The sequence below is a fragment of the Notechis scutatus genome, chromosome 5, assembly GCF_049901735.1.
Source record: "Notechis scutatus isolate UNSWTSFEM ecotype Mainland chromosome 5, rNotScu1.2, whole genome shotgun sequence".
In the NCBI taxonomy this organism is placed as follows: domain Eukaryota; kingdom Metazoa; phylum Chordata; class Lepidosauria; order Squamata; family Elapidae; genus Notechis; species Notechis scutatus.
The window spans coordinates 26,122,322-26,137,897 of NC_142013.1; the positions used below are offsets into that span (position 1 = coordinate 26,122,322).

Here is a 15,576-nt window from a genome sequence, read left to right on the forward strand (position 1 = left end):
AGTACTTAGGAATGGGAGACTACCACATTCCATATTTATTCAGTCATTACAGAACTGTGCTATATATTCTTAAAATAGGCATTTAGATTAGAGTTGGGGAGAATGATTCAATTCACTCATTTCTGTCTCATTTTTCTTCATAGGTGGGATAATTTATCACAGAAATCCTATAGTATAGGAATGATCTAAAGCCACTCAATGAAGTTAATGGGTAATGAATTATTTGAATCCAGTATTATCTCCTAAAATTTCAGCCATGGTGTTATCCAAATTATGTTTCTGGTTTCAGTATTGTGTTTAGTTTCATGTTTTTATTGTTAAGTACTGAAAAACCTATCTGTGACTTATTGCAAACCAGAATTAGTAGCCCCAATGCTAATCTAAGATACTATATGCCCAAAGAAGCACCCCAGTTCATAACCACTGCTGTTCATGAAAATTCCTTATATATATAGACTGCAGGCATTGAAAGAGGTCTGTTGTAGTCACTAATTCTCTAACCATTCAGTAAAGTTGTACAGAGTATTATTTAGAGGATGCTAGAGGATCTTAAATCTGTTTAAGAAACAGTGCATCTTGCTTTTTTTGGTTAATGCATATAAATTTAGGTACATAGAAAATAATTAATGTTGTAATATTTAATTCAGTTCAATTTCATTTTGTGGAAGTGAGCTCTTCTAATCAAATTTACCCATTGGCTGAAGATTTTGCATAAACATTTGATTATAAATGCTCCTGTCCCTCTCTCTACTTTGGAGAATTGCTAAGATAAATAGATTTAAAACAATATTATTGGATTATACTGATATTAGTTGCAATGAATGATAAAATGACAAAATTATATTTGTAAACTTGCAGCAAACTGGAATATTGCTTCTATGATAATAGAGGTAACAGTTTAAATAGCTAGATATTCAGTACATTACTGTAGATGAACTAACATTAAAATTTGTTTAATTTTGAAGCTTTATCTATGAACCTATGCAAATATTATAATTTGATGCAAACTGTTCATTATCTTAATGCCTGTTTGTTATTCAGAGGCTGCAATTATATATCCTAGGAAGCTTTGCTCAATGGCACTTAATGGAGAATTATGCAAGATTGCACTGTTGACCTAAAGAGCTACACTTATTAAATCACAATGATGATGCTTAAAATTTAAGTAACGGGAAATGCGTTTTTGCATCTTTGCAACTATCTTTTTCTTTTATATTTTATAATATTTGTTAACTATTTTGTACTGGAAAAAAGGCAACATTATTAGAATTTTCATTCCTCAATTTATCTTCCAGAAATCTCCAGATGTTTATATTTCTATAAGTGTTTCAATTAGGAAGAAAAGTTAAAGTTTCTAAATAATGTTTATTTTCTGATCCATGTAGTTCTGCTGACTATCATACTTAGGGTATTTCTTCTCCCAGCTTGACTCTAGCAGATCTCTCTCCAAATTGACATCAAATAGTACTGGAAATAATTATTCAAATCCATTAGCACCACCTAGTGTTTGATCTATAATATTATGCATGTGGTTTGGTAAGATTTAACCAATCCTCTTACCAATTACTTAGCAAGCAAGATCACACTATGATTTCTTTTACTAGTTATTCATGATATCATCATAGCAAGCATTCTGCTACAAATGTATATGTTGAATATATATAATATGCTCCATTGAAGTGATACTAAGATTCCTCTTAAAATATTTTTTTTATTTCATAAAAGTTATGCTGAGTTAGAACAAAGTCCCCGAATGAATATCCTTGCTACTAAGCACAAATGTTAGGCAAATGTTAGGCAAATCTTTAACTTGGTCTAAAGAAGCAGTGGCTAAGGTGCTGGGCTAGAAGCCAGGAGTGTGTGTTCTAATCCCACCATAAGCATGAAAGCCAGTTAGGTGATTTTGGATCAGTCACTCCCATTGTTATGGGGAAAATAGGAGGAGGAAGGAATATTAGGTACATTCTCCACGTTGAGTTACTTATAAAGTAATAATGGTGGGATAAAAGTGACAAAATCACCATCATCAATTGCAAAAATCAGCTTTACGTTGCAGCTTACATCCTGCAATGATAGCTTTAACACCATAAAACATCAACATCTTCCAGATCCTTGGGAAGGATTCAATGAGTGGATGAGAATTCTCAATCCAATCTAAACATCTGTCTGGTTGTGAGAAGAATCAAAAAGTACATTTCTGCTGTATATCTTGATACAATCAATAGCAGTATTTCAGACAATTGGCAAGTTAGGCATTTTGCATATTGTACAAGTTTTGAATATTACTTGTAAATATTTGTGGTGGCAGTCGAAGTGTATCCTTTGCTTTCATGCAAGAATGCAGTGGTTTATGCAAGAGTCAAGGTAGCACAGTGGTTAGAATGCAATATTGCAGGCTAACTTTACTGACTGCCAGCAGTTTGATTATGACCAAATGTTGACTCAGCATTTCCATCCTTTTGGGGTCACTAAAATGAGGATTCAGATTGTTGGGGACAATATGCTAATGCTGTAAATTGTTTAGAGAAGGCTGTAAATACTAGGAAGTGGTATATAGGTCTAAGTGCTCTTGCTAATACTACCAAAAAGAAAATGAAGTATTCTTGAGTGTAATCAAAAATACTATCTAAAATTTCTACAACTTTAATGATTTTTTTTTCATGTTTGTTGTTTATTTAATAAATGCTATTAACAGTGCTGAACAGACTTTGTAATAGATCACAGTTTTTTAAATTCAGATTTAAAATTAAAAGTGTTATTCTTCGAATATGATTTAATATAATGTATGCACAAAAGTGACACATAACAATTTTATGAAAGGAGAAAGGGCAGATCCAATTGTTCATGATTTGACGGTATCTGCAAAATGCATGGATGACCACAAGGTGGTAGCAAACTGCTATATGTTGCTTTTCATTTTTTTTTAAAGGAGACATACTTTAATTTAATGGCCTTTAAAGCATGTTTAATAGCTTACATACCAAAGTCTTTATTTGGAATTTTGTTGGAATTCTTCCTCCTATGAACATGCTTTAACTGCAGATAGATCAAGTCACTTTCAAAAAGGGAAATCTGAGGCACTATAAACGGCTTAGTTTACAGCCGATACTTAGAAAGGTTCCAGAACCAATCATAAACAGATCAGTTCATAACTGCCTGCAAAATGATATATTATATACATCTCAGCATGGATTTGTTATGAACAAGTTTGTTAGGCAAACCTTATTTCGCTTTTTGATTGGCAATTTCTTTAGTTTATTGAGGAAATGTCAATATTTTAGATCCTGATCTCTGCAAAACATTTGAAAAATATCCCTCAACATTGATTAAGCGTGAACTGGATTACATGATTGTGGTTACAACTAACCCCCAAATTCTATTCATTAGTAATTTTCATCAAACTGGAACAAAGAATCATACTGTTGCAGGAAATTAAGAGACTCAGACCTTGGAATCCAAAAATAAGTTGGTTTTATTTGCGCAAACAAGTTCAGAATATTTTAGCCAGAGCTACTTCTGAACAAACTTCTTATAGAACAGCACATGTCTATATACTTCTTCAGAAGGGGCAAAACACAGAAATGTAACTTGTCAGTCATTCATTGGTTACTGGAAACACAGCTTTCCCCCTTCCCTGTTGCTAGGCTAGGATGGCTGGATGTCATAAACCCATCTTGCTAAACTCCCTAGCTTGTGGTTTTGTTACAAGCGAGACAAGGTTTCTTGGCAAATATGACTTTGTGACCGATAGATGATCCTTGTGGTTTGGCTTTTCACATTTCCTTGTTCTTTCTCTTGCTAATACCACATATTTCACTATCTATATTTCTCTAAAATTAATATATTTTAATGTCCTGCCTTAATACAATCTAGTTTGCCACAAAATTTGGGTTTCCATGACATGAAATTTAATAGGGAGAAATGCAATTTTTTCAAACTTAGGAAACAATTCAAATTCAACAATTCAGAATAACAATTCAAATAAGATATAGTAATTGGCAAGAGAAGGTCAAAGAGGGGAGGGAACAATTAAGTCACTCTTTTGCCAATGCCGCATAAGCTCCACTCCTTTTATATACACGACATCATACATAAGCATGAAAAGGGCAAAACTTACACTGAAGCAATAGGACACAGCTTTTCTCTTTAGGAAGTGCTGAATCCCACAGACCTCACTGCAAATAGTGATTAATTGCAAACTAATATGAGTCAGCAGTGAAATTTGGCTCCTAAAGAGGCAACTGCAGCTTTAAGCCCTATCAACAAAAGTATTGTCTCCATTTTTAGAGGAAGTAACAGTACACCCCACTTAGAATCTATTCCTGACACTGCAGTTTTAAAAAGTTTTGGGGAAAACTACACAAATTCAGAGAAGGGATAAAAAACAAAATTGTTAATGTTGTTGTTCAAAAGTAGTGAAGGCAGCATGTCAGGCAGACTTGATACAAAAGGTTAAGGATGAGAACATATATCTGATAGATAAATGTTCATTTTGACATAAGCATTCGTGACCTGAAAGGATATCAGATATCCTTTCTCTGTCCTCTGCCATTTCAGAATAAAGGACAGATAATAATGGTTTTACATTACAGGGAGACTAATTCTATTTGAATATAAGAAACAAGAAACTTTCTAGCAACAGTTTGACAGCAGAAGTGGTGGGCTTCCTTCCTTCCACATTCAGAGGGTAGAGAACTGCCTAATGGGGAATGTATACAAATAAATTTTGTGTCTGCTCTCTGAATTGCAACGTTGGGGTTTATATTGTTTTTAATATTTATTTTTGTTGGGCTCCACTCAAAGCTGATTGCTTTGGTGCTGTACACAAATGTAATAAGTAAATATGATTTATTCACAGAATAGCGGGTCGAAGTCCCTTTCCAACTATAATTGCAGTCCATAAAATTTGTGAGCTTTTAAATTCTCCAGAATTCTTAAATCCAGAGCAAGAAATGGAGGAAACAAATCGGATCCGTCTTTAGGTTTGCAATTGAAAATCCATCTGAGAGGCGGTTCGGAGACTGAGCTAAACACAAAAGAGCAATTTGAGAGATGCAACTGTCCCCTGCTCCGCCCAACATTTAATTGCCGAACTCTAAAGACGGTTTCACTCTTAATTACCGTCAATTTTGACGAGAGCCTCATTAGCCTTAGGTGGCGCTTTCCTAGGATTACGTCCCTACGCCAAGAAGCAACGGGACAGCGGAGGCTTTCGAAACGAGCGGCTCTGAACACAGCACGGAAAGCGAGCGTCCCACGAATAAAGGTCATGACTATTTCTTAATGATAATTAAGGCACAGGTAGCTTTCATGCCATGCTGCGAAGGGAGGGAGAGAGATAGTGAAGACGGAGAGACGTGTCGAACCGCAAGCGGTGGGCTGGAGAGAATTATCTGTTGCCAGGCCCCGTTTCTAGGCAACCACAGCGGCGGTACCAAGAACCGTGACGCTCTACTTGCAGGGATGAGCCTCTATGGTTGCTAAAAGTGGCCGTTCTGCCTTCCTCTCCGTGGTTGGTGGAACGTTTGGCTGACAACCCCGGGGCTTAAGAGGGGGCGATGGAACGGAAGGAACGCTTGGTCCAACAACGCGTAAGCGTAAGTACCGAGCAGGCAAAGGAGGAGGAAGAAGAAGAAGGAGGAATTCTTGGTTTCGGGTGCTTAACACTTAACTCGGTTTCCTCTCGGACCCGTGTGGACTTATCAGGAAATATCGTGTTGTAATGGGATGTTAGGAATGTTGCTTGGGAATCCTCAGAATAGAATAGAGTAGAATACTTTATTTGGCCAAGTGTGATTAGACACACAAGGAATTGGTCTCCGGTGTTGAAGCTCTCAGTGTACATGCAAAGCAATAGACTCCTCACCATCATCATAGCAATAAGAGGGTAGTAAATAAGATAAGGATAAATGGCAATGCTAAAGCCATACTACACGGATAAATATATAGACAGATAAATATAAAGTGAATCGACTACAGCTGCAGCTCTTGATCCGTTTTTCCCCGGAGTAAGCCTTATTCAATTAAAAGGGACTTCGGAATAGTCATGCATGAGGTCCTATGGCAAGGCTACTACCCCTCATGCTTCTCTGTGGGAAGGCTACTGAACAGATTTACTTGAATGAATGCACTGAAATCAGTTTCGTTCACGTCGATCTAGAAGCGAATTCGCTGAGAGAGATGGGATTTGGTTCTGAGCGCAGATCTAGAGTACAGGTGAAACTCAAAAAATTAGAATATCGTGCAAAAGTTCATTTATTTCAGTAATGCAACTTAAAAGGTGAAACTAATATATGAGATAGACTCATTACATGCAAAGCAAGATAGTTCAAGCCATGATGTGTCATAATTGAGATGATTATGGCTTACAGCTCATGAAAACCCCAAATCCACAATCTCAGAAAATTAGAATATTGTGAAAAGGTTCAATATTCTAGGATCAAAGTGTCCCACTCTAATCAGCTAATTCAGCCATAAAACCTGCAAAGGGTTCCTGAGCCTTAAAATGGTCTCTCAGTCTGATTCAGTAGGAATCACAATCATGGGAAAGACTGCTGACCTGACAGTTGTGCAGAAAACCATCATTGACACCCTCCATAAGGAGGGAAAGCCTCAAAAGGTAATTGCAAAAGAAGTTGGATGTTCCCAAAGTGCTGTATCAAAGCACATTAATAGAAAGTTATGTGGAAGGGAAAAGTGTGGAAGAAAAAGGTGCACAAGCAGCAGGGATGACCGCAGCTTGGAGAGGATTGTCAGGAAAAGGCCATTCAAAAGTGTTGAGGACTTTCAGAAGGAGTGGACTGAGGCTGGAGTCAGTGCATCAAGAGCCACCACACACAGACGGATCCTGGACATGGGCTTCAAATGTTGTAATCCTCTTGTCAAGCCGCTCCTGAACAACAAAGTCAGAAGCGTCTTACCTGGGCTAAAGAAAAACAGAACTGGTCTGTTGCTCAGTGGTCCAAAGTCCTCTTTTCTGATGAGAGCAACTTTTGCATCTCATTTGGAAACCAAGGACCCAGAGTCTGGAGGAAGAATGGAGAGGCATACACTGGCAGATGCTTGAAGTCCAGTGTGAAGTTTCCATAATCTGTGTTGATTTGGGGAGCCATGTGATCTGCTGGTGTTGGTCCACTGTGCTTCATTAAGTCCAGGGTCAGTGCAGCCGTCTACCAGGAGATTTTGGAGCACTTCATGCTTCCTTCTGCAGACGAGCTTTATGGGGATGCTGACTTCATTTTCCAGCAGGAAAATGCTACCAAAAGCACCAAAACCTGGTTCAATGACTCTGGGATTACTGTGCTTGATTGGCCAGCAAACTCGCCTGACCTGAACCCCATAGATCAGGGTCCCACCACCGGGCGCCGTCGTGGCCTCTGCGGGAATAATGGCTTTTTCGGCTGGGTTGTCGGCAGGGAGGAGAGGCCGCTCCCGCAGCGGCCTCCCCGCTCTCGTGCCTCCGGGAGGGGGGGGGCGGGCGGCCGTCCCCGCCGCCGGGTCCGGTTCGTCCTTGGGAGCAAAGGTGTTTGCGCCACAACCGCCAGGAGGAGGGGTGGGCGGGTGGGGGGTGGGGGGGGGCGGCAGGGCGGCGGTGGTAGGGGGTGTCCAACAAGGGTCTGGGAACACTGTTTTTCCTGTTCCCAAAGAGATAAACTCGTGTTTTGTGCGCTGGGAACAACTAGAGCGCGTCGGGTTGTGTTAGGGACGTTTGGGATGGGTCTCCCCCCGCCTTGAAAAAGTGTTTCTGCTTGCTGGTCCTGGTACAAAAGGTTGGGGACCGCCATAGATTCTTTTCTCGCATTGCCAAGAGAGACATGAGACCGAATAATGCAGAAGAGCTGAAGGCCGCTATTGAAGCATCCTGGTCTTCCATAACACCTCAGCAGTGCCACAGGCTGATAGCTTCCATGCCACACCACATTGAGGCAGTAATTGTTGCAAAAGAGGCCCAAACCAAGTACTTAGTACATATGCATGCTTATACGTTTCAGAGGTCCGATATTGTTCTATGTACAATCCTTGTTTTATTGATTGCATGTAATATTCTAATTTCCTGAGATTGTGGATTTGGAGTTTTCATGAGCTGTGAGCCATAATCATCACAATTATGACAAATCACAGCTTGAACTATCTTGCTTTGCATGTAATGAGTCTATCTCATATACTAGTTTCACCTTTTAAGTTGCATTACTGAAATAAATGAACTTTTGCACGATATTCTAATTTTTAAAGTTTCACCTGTATAAAGCTTTGTTGTTTCAGATAAGATGTGTGAGCAGTGCCAGACAAAGCACATGAAATGAAAAGGAGCAGATATCCCCCCACCTTCATTACATTTCAGTAACTCATTCTGTGAGTTATTACCGGATAACTAAGTGCCAATTTTTAAATGCCCAATTTAAGAGGAGAATATGTTGTCAGATATTTAGTTTTGTAATGGGCATCACACTTGTTCCCAATAAAACAAAAGGGGGGTAAGGGGTTATCCTTTTAATATTGCACAAAACAAAATCATCTACTTTCTCTCATCATAAATACATGAGTTTATAAACTTAGATAATAAATTTTAAGAAAAAAGTTTTTTTTAATTTTTTTTAAAATGCATGTTTCTGGAGTTTTGCAGAGGTGAAATATCTCAAAGAAAAAGATGAACTTTCTATGACACAAGGCATTTGGGATTGAAGTGAGAGATACTTTTCTTTTTAAAAGAAAATATCACCCCAGGTGACTTTGTTAAATGCTTGATTCTGTTTGGTTTTATTCTTGGGAGTCTGTGTAAGTAAAGTGGTTTTTAAATATATACATTTTGGGAATATATGTACACACCACACAGACACACACTAGGGAAAATGTGCATGAATCTCTTCGATTTCGACAGGCTTTTCATATATGATTACTGATAATATGCATTTCTGTTTTGAATACTAGTTTACTAGTTCAGTAAATGATGAGTAATCACATCTGTTGAAACATTTATAGCTCAATTGATCCTGTTTGACTCTTTCCTTCAATGTGACAAGTTAATGAATGTGCTCTCCGAAATCATTTTAGTTTGCTGCTCCTGTTAATAAGCCAGGATTGGTAAATAATTTTGATGTATGGTCCTAGCAGAAAAGGGAGCATCATAGTAAGATTCTGCTGATGTACAATTATATGTGAATTTGGCCTCTGTTGTTTGGTTTTTTAATAATATTGGGTTTTTTCTTTCTGCAATTAAATGTACCTAAACACATGTTAGAATCATAGGAAAATTTTATTTAAATGTATAAGCCAGGCTGGATATTTTAAGATATAAAGTTATCTTTAAGATATAAAGTTATCTCTTTTTTTAAGGGGGTGGAGGTTATCATTAAGTTGGTCTCTATTTCAGGTGAGAGCCTAGAAAATCCATGCAGTTTTCTTGACAACATTTTCAGAAGTGGTTTGTTAATACCTTCTTTCTAGAGTTGAGAGAAAATGGGCTAAAGTCACCTACTGAGTTGGGCCAAGGTAGGACTAGAATTAATAGTTGTCTTGTTTCTATCTGGATGTTTTTATTCACTTCATTTTTGATATTTACAAAATATTTCAGTTAAAAAAAGTATAGATAGGTGTTTATTATATTAAGTACAATTACAATAGGATTAAGCATAAACCCAAGTTGATATTTCAGAAAGTTCATGGTAAAAAAAGTTACATTTAATAATTGTATTTATAGAACTACGAGATCTGGATTATGGAAATAACTGTTAAATAACAGTTAGATGCAACCCCCAACTTTTTTCTGCCAACAAGTGATCATCCAGATTTTTTACAACTGTCATTTGCAAATTATTTAAATTTTACTGAGCTGCTCTGCAATAGAGCTCTAGAATCATTAGCAAGAGCCTGTTGTGGAAGATTAAGTGAGCCAGGCTTGGGTAACAAGACATACTTGCATTTTTTTTTTATTAGCATTTCTGTTTTGTTGGGTTCATCTGCCAGAGTTGTATGTGGAGCCCTTAAGTCTATATTAGAAACATGATCAGAACAAGTGACAACTATACTGGAGGTTGCAAGGGGCCATATGAAATGAAGGGACTTTAGCTAGTATATGATGGGTCTTAATCCCAGAAACAGTTTATAATTGCAGTATTGGTGACCATCTAATGGCCAAGATACCTTAGAAGTTTTATTTTAATGCTGTGTTCATGTAGCATATAAAACAGAAACATTCACTTGATAGAAATTCAGGTTTCATCATCTTCGCACTGTGTGCTGCGCTTCAACTGACACTCTGGAGTAAAAATGGCTTAATATGTTGAATATAAAATTTATTTATTTATTTATTTATTTGATTTGCCAATTGTTTACAAGATAGTAAGTATAAGTGTATACATAGTTGTGAATACATGAAATGGGTACATATAAGAAAAATAAAAGAATAAGAGAAACAATAGGACAGGGACGGTAGGCACGTTGGTGCGCTTATGCACGCCCTACAGACCTCTTAGGAAAGGGGTGAGGTCAATAGTAGACAGTCTAAGGTTAAAGTTTTTGGGGTTTGGGGAAGAGACTACAGAGTCGGGTAGAGTATTCCAGACATTGACCACTCTATTGCTGAAGTCGTATTTCCTGCAATCAAGTTTGGTGCGGTTTACTTTGAGTTTGTATCTATTGTGTGCTCTTGTGTTGTTATGGTTGAAGCTGAAGTATTCATTGACGGGTAGGACATTGCAATGTATGATTTTATATACCATGCTTAAGTCAGACCGAAGACGGCGTAATTCAAGGTTTTCTAGTTCAAGAATTTCAAGTCTGGTGGTATAAGGTATTCTATAACGAGTAGAAGAGTGGAGAACTCTTCTTGTGAAATATTTCTGGACTTTCTCAATTGTGCTAATATCAGATACGTAATGAGGGTTCCAGACTGATGAACTGTATTCGGTATTGGTCTAGCAAATGTTTTGTATGCTCTGGTTAGTGTGATATTACCAGAGAAAAAGCTACGTGAGGATTAGGTTAACAACTCTTAATGCCTTTTTGGCTATGTAGTTGCAGTGGGCTCTAGCACTTAGATCATTAGAGGTGAGTATTCCAAGGTCCTTTACAGAGCTTGAGTCATCAAATGGTCCAGTGCAAACTCTTATTTCAAGCCAAATAAAAATTTGGCTTTGTTGCTTCTCCAATTATAGTCGTCTTGTTCAAAATTGCAAGGCAAAATTCTTTTGAGATGTTTGTGTAAAACATTTTGCTTTTATTCTGTACATTACATGCCAAGTCAGCCAGTTTGTGTAGTGGTTAAGGCATGAAGCTAGAAACTAAGAGACTGTGAGTTCTTTAAGTTAGATTTGACTTCTTGGCAAGGATTTTTCTTAAGCACTTTTCCATAGTTTCCTTCTGAGAGAAAACGGCTCCCAAAGATCACCCAACTGGCTTCGTGCTTAAGACCAGGATTTTTCTGAAACAGGTCTTAGGCACGAAGCCAGCTGGGTGATCTTTGGGAGCCATTTTCTCTCGGAAGGAAACTATGGCAAACTGCTGAAGAAAAATCCTTGCCAAGAAGTCAAATCTAACTTAAAGGCAACAAATAAAATAAATAAATATAAAGCCATGCCAGCCATATGCAGCTATCTTACCTGCTACAAATAACATTACGGGAGATTATCATATATAATATACAAAGGAAGTATGCAAAAATGACGCTCTTAAGAAAGAGAGGACAGCTGGTGCGATTACATATCTTAAGCTGGAGTCCAAATCCTGCGGAAGTGCTGAGTTCTAGCCGAATTAATTTTCAGGATGACCAAAGGGAGAAATTAAGAAATAAATATAGAATAAGTCATATTAAATACATTGAGTTTAATTTTAAAAACATGTTTAAATTCAACAAAGAAGCATTTATTTTTACTTTTCATTGGCTCTTACTTCTGGCCTGCTGTTCTTTTTGGAAAGGACTCTTGGTTTGAAAAAGTTGCAGTCTGCTAGTTGAAATTACTGAAAAGGAAGTAATCTTTCAGATATTAGCAATCTAATGAAATTTGATTTCTGAATGGCGATATTTATGCACAAATCAAATTAAATAAGAATCTATCCGACTCTTAATTTCTCTGTCAACAAAACCTTATAACAGGAAGAATCTTGGGTTGTATTTTCTAAATCTGTGTCACAATCTGATCATACTTTCCAAATGGAAAAGTGTCAAATAAATCTAGGAAGATTTGGAAGATAGGGAAAAGTCTATACAAATAGCTATGATACAAATAGCTATGATTACTTCAACTGCTCAGGTAAATTTCGCCCAGATAGAGATATGTATATGTTTTCTAGCTAACTAAAATTTAATTGGTTTATTGTACAAATAGCAAGATGGGATGAAAATCCAGCTCCTGTTTTATTCACTTGCAGTTTTTACCCTTCAATTTCAGGACAGATAATGTGATCAGATAATGTGATCAGTTTGAGGCACAGATTGTTTTGTTTAATTTTATGTGCTGTTTTGAGAACATCATTTCTTTTTTTAAAAAAAAAAGCACTCTGAACATTTTTACCATCTTTATTTTTTAAAGATATAGTTGAAGTATGTTTAATATGTAAATTTTGCCATAAAGGATCCTTTCTGTCCACATGGGATTTCTCTGTATTTTCAGCTATTTCTGCTTTATTTTTAGTACAACTGTGCTCGCTTCTCTGACATATTTAAAATGTGATTAAGCTTGACCCAGTGAAGTTGCTTTACCTTTTCAGACAGCTATGCTTAATAGGGCCTGTAATAATGTTCTAACCTGTTTAATATTAACAGAACAAGCTTGCTCCTTAAGCTTTTACCTTAAACTTACTTTAGTTTAAAATGACTACTGTATTTATCTATGAAGTCTTACCAATTATTGCTCTAGGCACACTTCACATTTAGGAGGAGTTGGGAGTTCTGTCTGTTCCCTTTTATAGATAGCCCTTGACATACAACCCTAATTGAGCCCACACTTTGCTAAGCCAGACAGTTGTTAAGTGAATATTGCCCTATTTTACAATCTTTTTTGCCACAGTTAAGTGAATCACTGCAGGTGGTAAGAAAGTAACAGGATTGTTAAGTGAATCTGACTTCCCCGTTGATTTTGCTTGTCAGAAGGTCACAAAAGGTAATCAGATGACCCTGGGAAACTGCAACCATCAGAAATACATGTCAGTTGCCAAGTGTCCAAACTTTGATCATGTGACCATGGGGATGCTGCAATGGTTGTAAGTATGAAAAAAAAAACCCATAAGCCCTTGAATTCAAATATGTCATATAAATCACTTTTTTCAGTGCCTATGTAGCGTTAAACAGTTACTAAACAAATGGTTTTTTGCATTAACTGTTCCATGACTGAGAGAGACCATTTTGGATGATCCATATCTAGATGGAAACTTTCTAGTTTGGTCCTAAAATGTGCATGCATGTCTTGAAATGTGAATAAAATATGCAGAACTAAAATATGCATGTTCCACACAACATTGTTTTGAGATAGGGCAAGTAGAAAAAAAGATAATGGTATAACTGGTAATGTTATGTTCCAATGTGGCTCTCTCCTCCGTCCGCATTTTAGGCGGGAGCTGGGGCTGTTGTTCATTGGCTGGCTGGTCTGACAGCTGCATTATAAAAGGGGGCTGTCAGAAGGCGTCAGCTGTTGCCCGCCACCACGCGCATACTTGTTAACTTATGGCTGTCGTGGGTAACCCGTTTGTGTTAAATAAACACTGTTAACTGTTTAAAAGGGTTTGTCTACATTCCTGGCGCCGCCAATCTAACAGGTAGTGGCACAGGGGTGGCTATGAGAAATAGGGAAAGGAAAGGTAAGAACAATGAAGATGCGGGCAGAATGCTGTCACCCTTGAATTCAAAGAGGGCATATCTGTCTAGCCCACCATCCCCTTGCCCAGGGGTGAAATTCAAATTTTTTCCCTACCGGCTCTGTGGGCGTGGCTTGGTATAGTAATTGCAACCAGGAGCAACCAGGGATTATTTTTAACCAATTCAAATCATCCCTACCACCTCTCCCGAGGTGGGCCGAGGTGGTTGAATTTCACCCCTGGGTGAACCAACTTGATATTCCTATCTTCTCAGAAATATATCCCAGGATAACCAAAATCATTCAGAGTTTCAGAAACCTAAAAAGGAACCAGACCATCATGATTCTACCCACAACGGCCAAACCACAGTTATTATAGACAGAGCACAATATTTACAAAAGCAAAATAAATACTAGGAGACAAAGAAACTTACATCCTAACAAACACTAACAGAATACAAAAGCTAGACAGAAGACAAAACTATTGCTTTCTTTTTTTATTTAGGGATTCCTGCATTTTTAAACAAACCTAGTTCTGAACCTGTGAGACTCAACAGACAATCCTTTCTGGTGGGAGATTTTTTGATTTAAAACTTCCCTGGCCCAAAGTTATTTTAACTGCTATTAAGGGGAAAAAACTTCATAAAAAGAGAAGGAACAATTAGTGGAAAGACCAGGGTAAGTTCTTTCCTTCCTCTTGGCTGAAACAAGAAGATAATGAAAGCAAGTTACAATCTTGATCTGAATTTAGATTGGAGCAAGGTGAATGGATGCTTGCTTGAATTTTCTAGGACTCTTATGTTTTTCAGCCCCAGGCTAGCTTTTTGGACATTTTCAGCTAATCTCTTTCTAAACATACCAACTCTCTGTTCCTTTTTGCTTGTAGTATAAAGTAACCTTCTCTGCTCAAAGATTCAGTCTTCAGTCTCCATAATTTTCAACTGGTGGTTCATATTACAGTTGTACTATGACTTGATACGTAGTGAATATACTGTGCAGCCTTTGCTGCTCCAGTGTCTTTGATAATCAATTGAAACAACTTTCAGTGCCACTCCTAATACTAACTATGCTTTCTTCTAGAAGGAGAATTATATTAGTTGATGATGGCAAAAAAAACAAAACCCACCCCAGGAATCTGGTTGTACCTTTTCTGACAAGTAGATTTTTAAATTGCATAGAGATGATTGTATGGTTGGTTGTGTTTAGTTTAATTTTTTTCTTTTTAGTGGTGTTTGTCCAGTTTTTACTTTGTGGAAGAGCACCTCATTTCGTTGCACCCGCTTGCGAGTGTAATGACAAATAAATTCTTATGTCTTATGTCTTATGTCTAGATTTCCTATATTAATAAACTTTGTCAGATTTTTCTGATTTTTTTCAGATGTCCTGTGATAGGTTTCAGGAGACAGAGATGATCTTGGCAGAAGCAGTCAAGATGATGATCTGAATATTGAGAAATAAATGGCTACTTCAGAGAATATCTACTCTAAAAAATAATTCTTCCAGTTTATCTTGTATTAGCTTATGTCTCCCGAGCTCTCCTGCTTTAAAAAAAAACAAACCCATTATTTACTGACTTTTAAATGCTAAAGCATGCCATTAAGTGTCAGGGAAGCAAATGGCAAGCTTATGTTATCAAGCTGATAGAGATCCTCACTTTTTTCTGTTATGTTTTTCAGCGTGTGCGTGTGCCCACATACGCATACATTATGGTCAGAATGCTGAGAAATTTCTTAATTACTTGCACTGCAAAATTTATTTCTCTTAACGCTGATCCAGCAGTACTGTGCAT

General features: G+C 37.4%; 1 protein-coding gene across 3 annotated transcripts in view; it reads left to right on the top strand.

Annotated features, from left to right (window-relative positions):
- The first annotated feature begins 5,109 nt into the window (after window positions 1–5,109).
- Window positions 5,110–15,576, top strand: part of B4GALT4 (beta-1,4-galactosyltransferase 4) — a 28,541-nt gene continuing 18,074 nt past the window's right edge. Inside the window, exon 1 of one of the 3 annotated variants that reach the window (XM_026681871.2) lies at window positions 5,110–5,597. The gene's annotated coding sequence lies outside the window, so the exon portion shown is untranslated. Of the gene's footprint in view, window positions 5,598–13,092; window positions 13,198–15,576 lie in introns of those variants that run through there. The other 2 variants (XM_087966379.1, XM_087966380.1) reach the window with 2 other exon arrangements.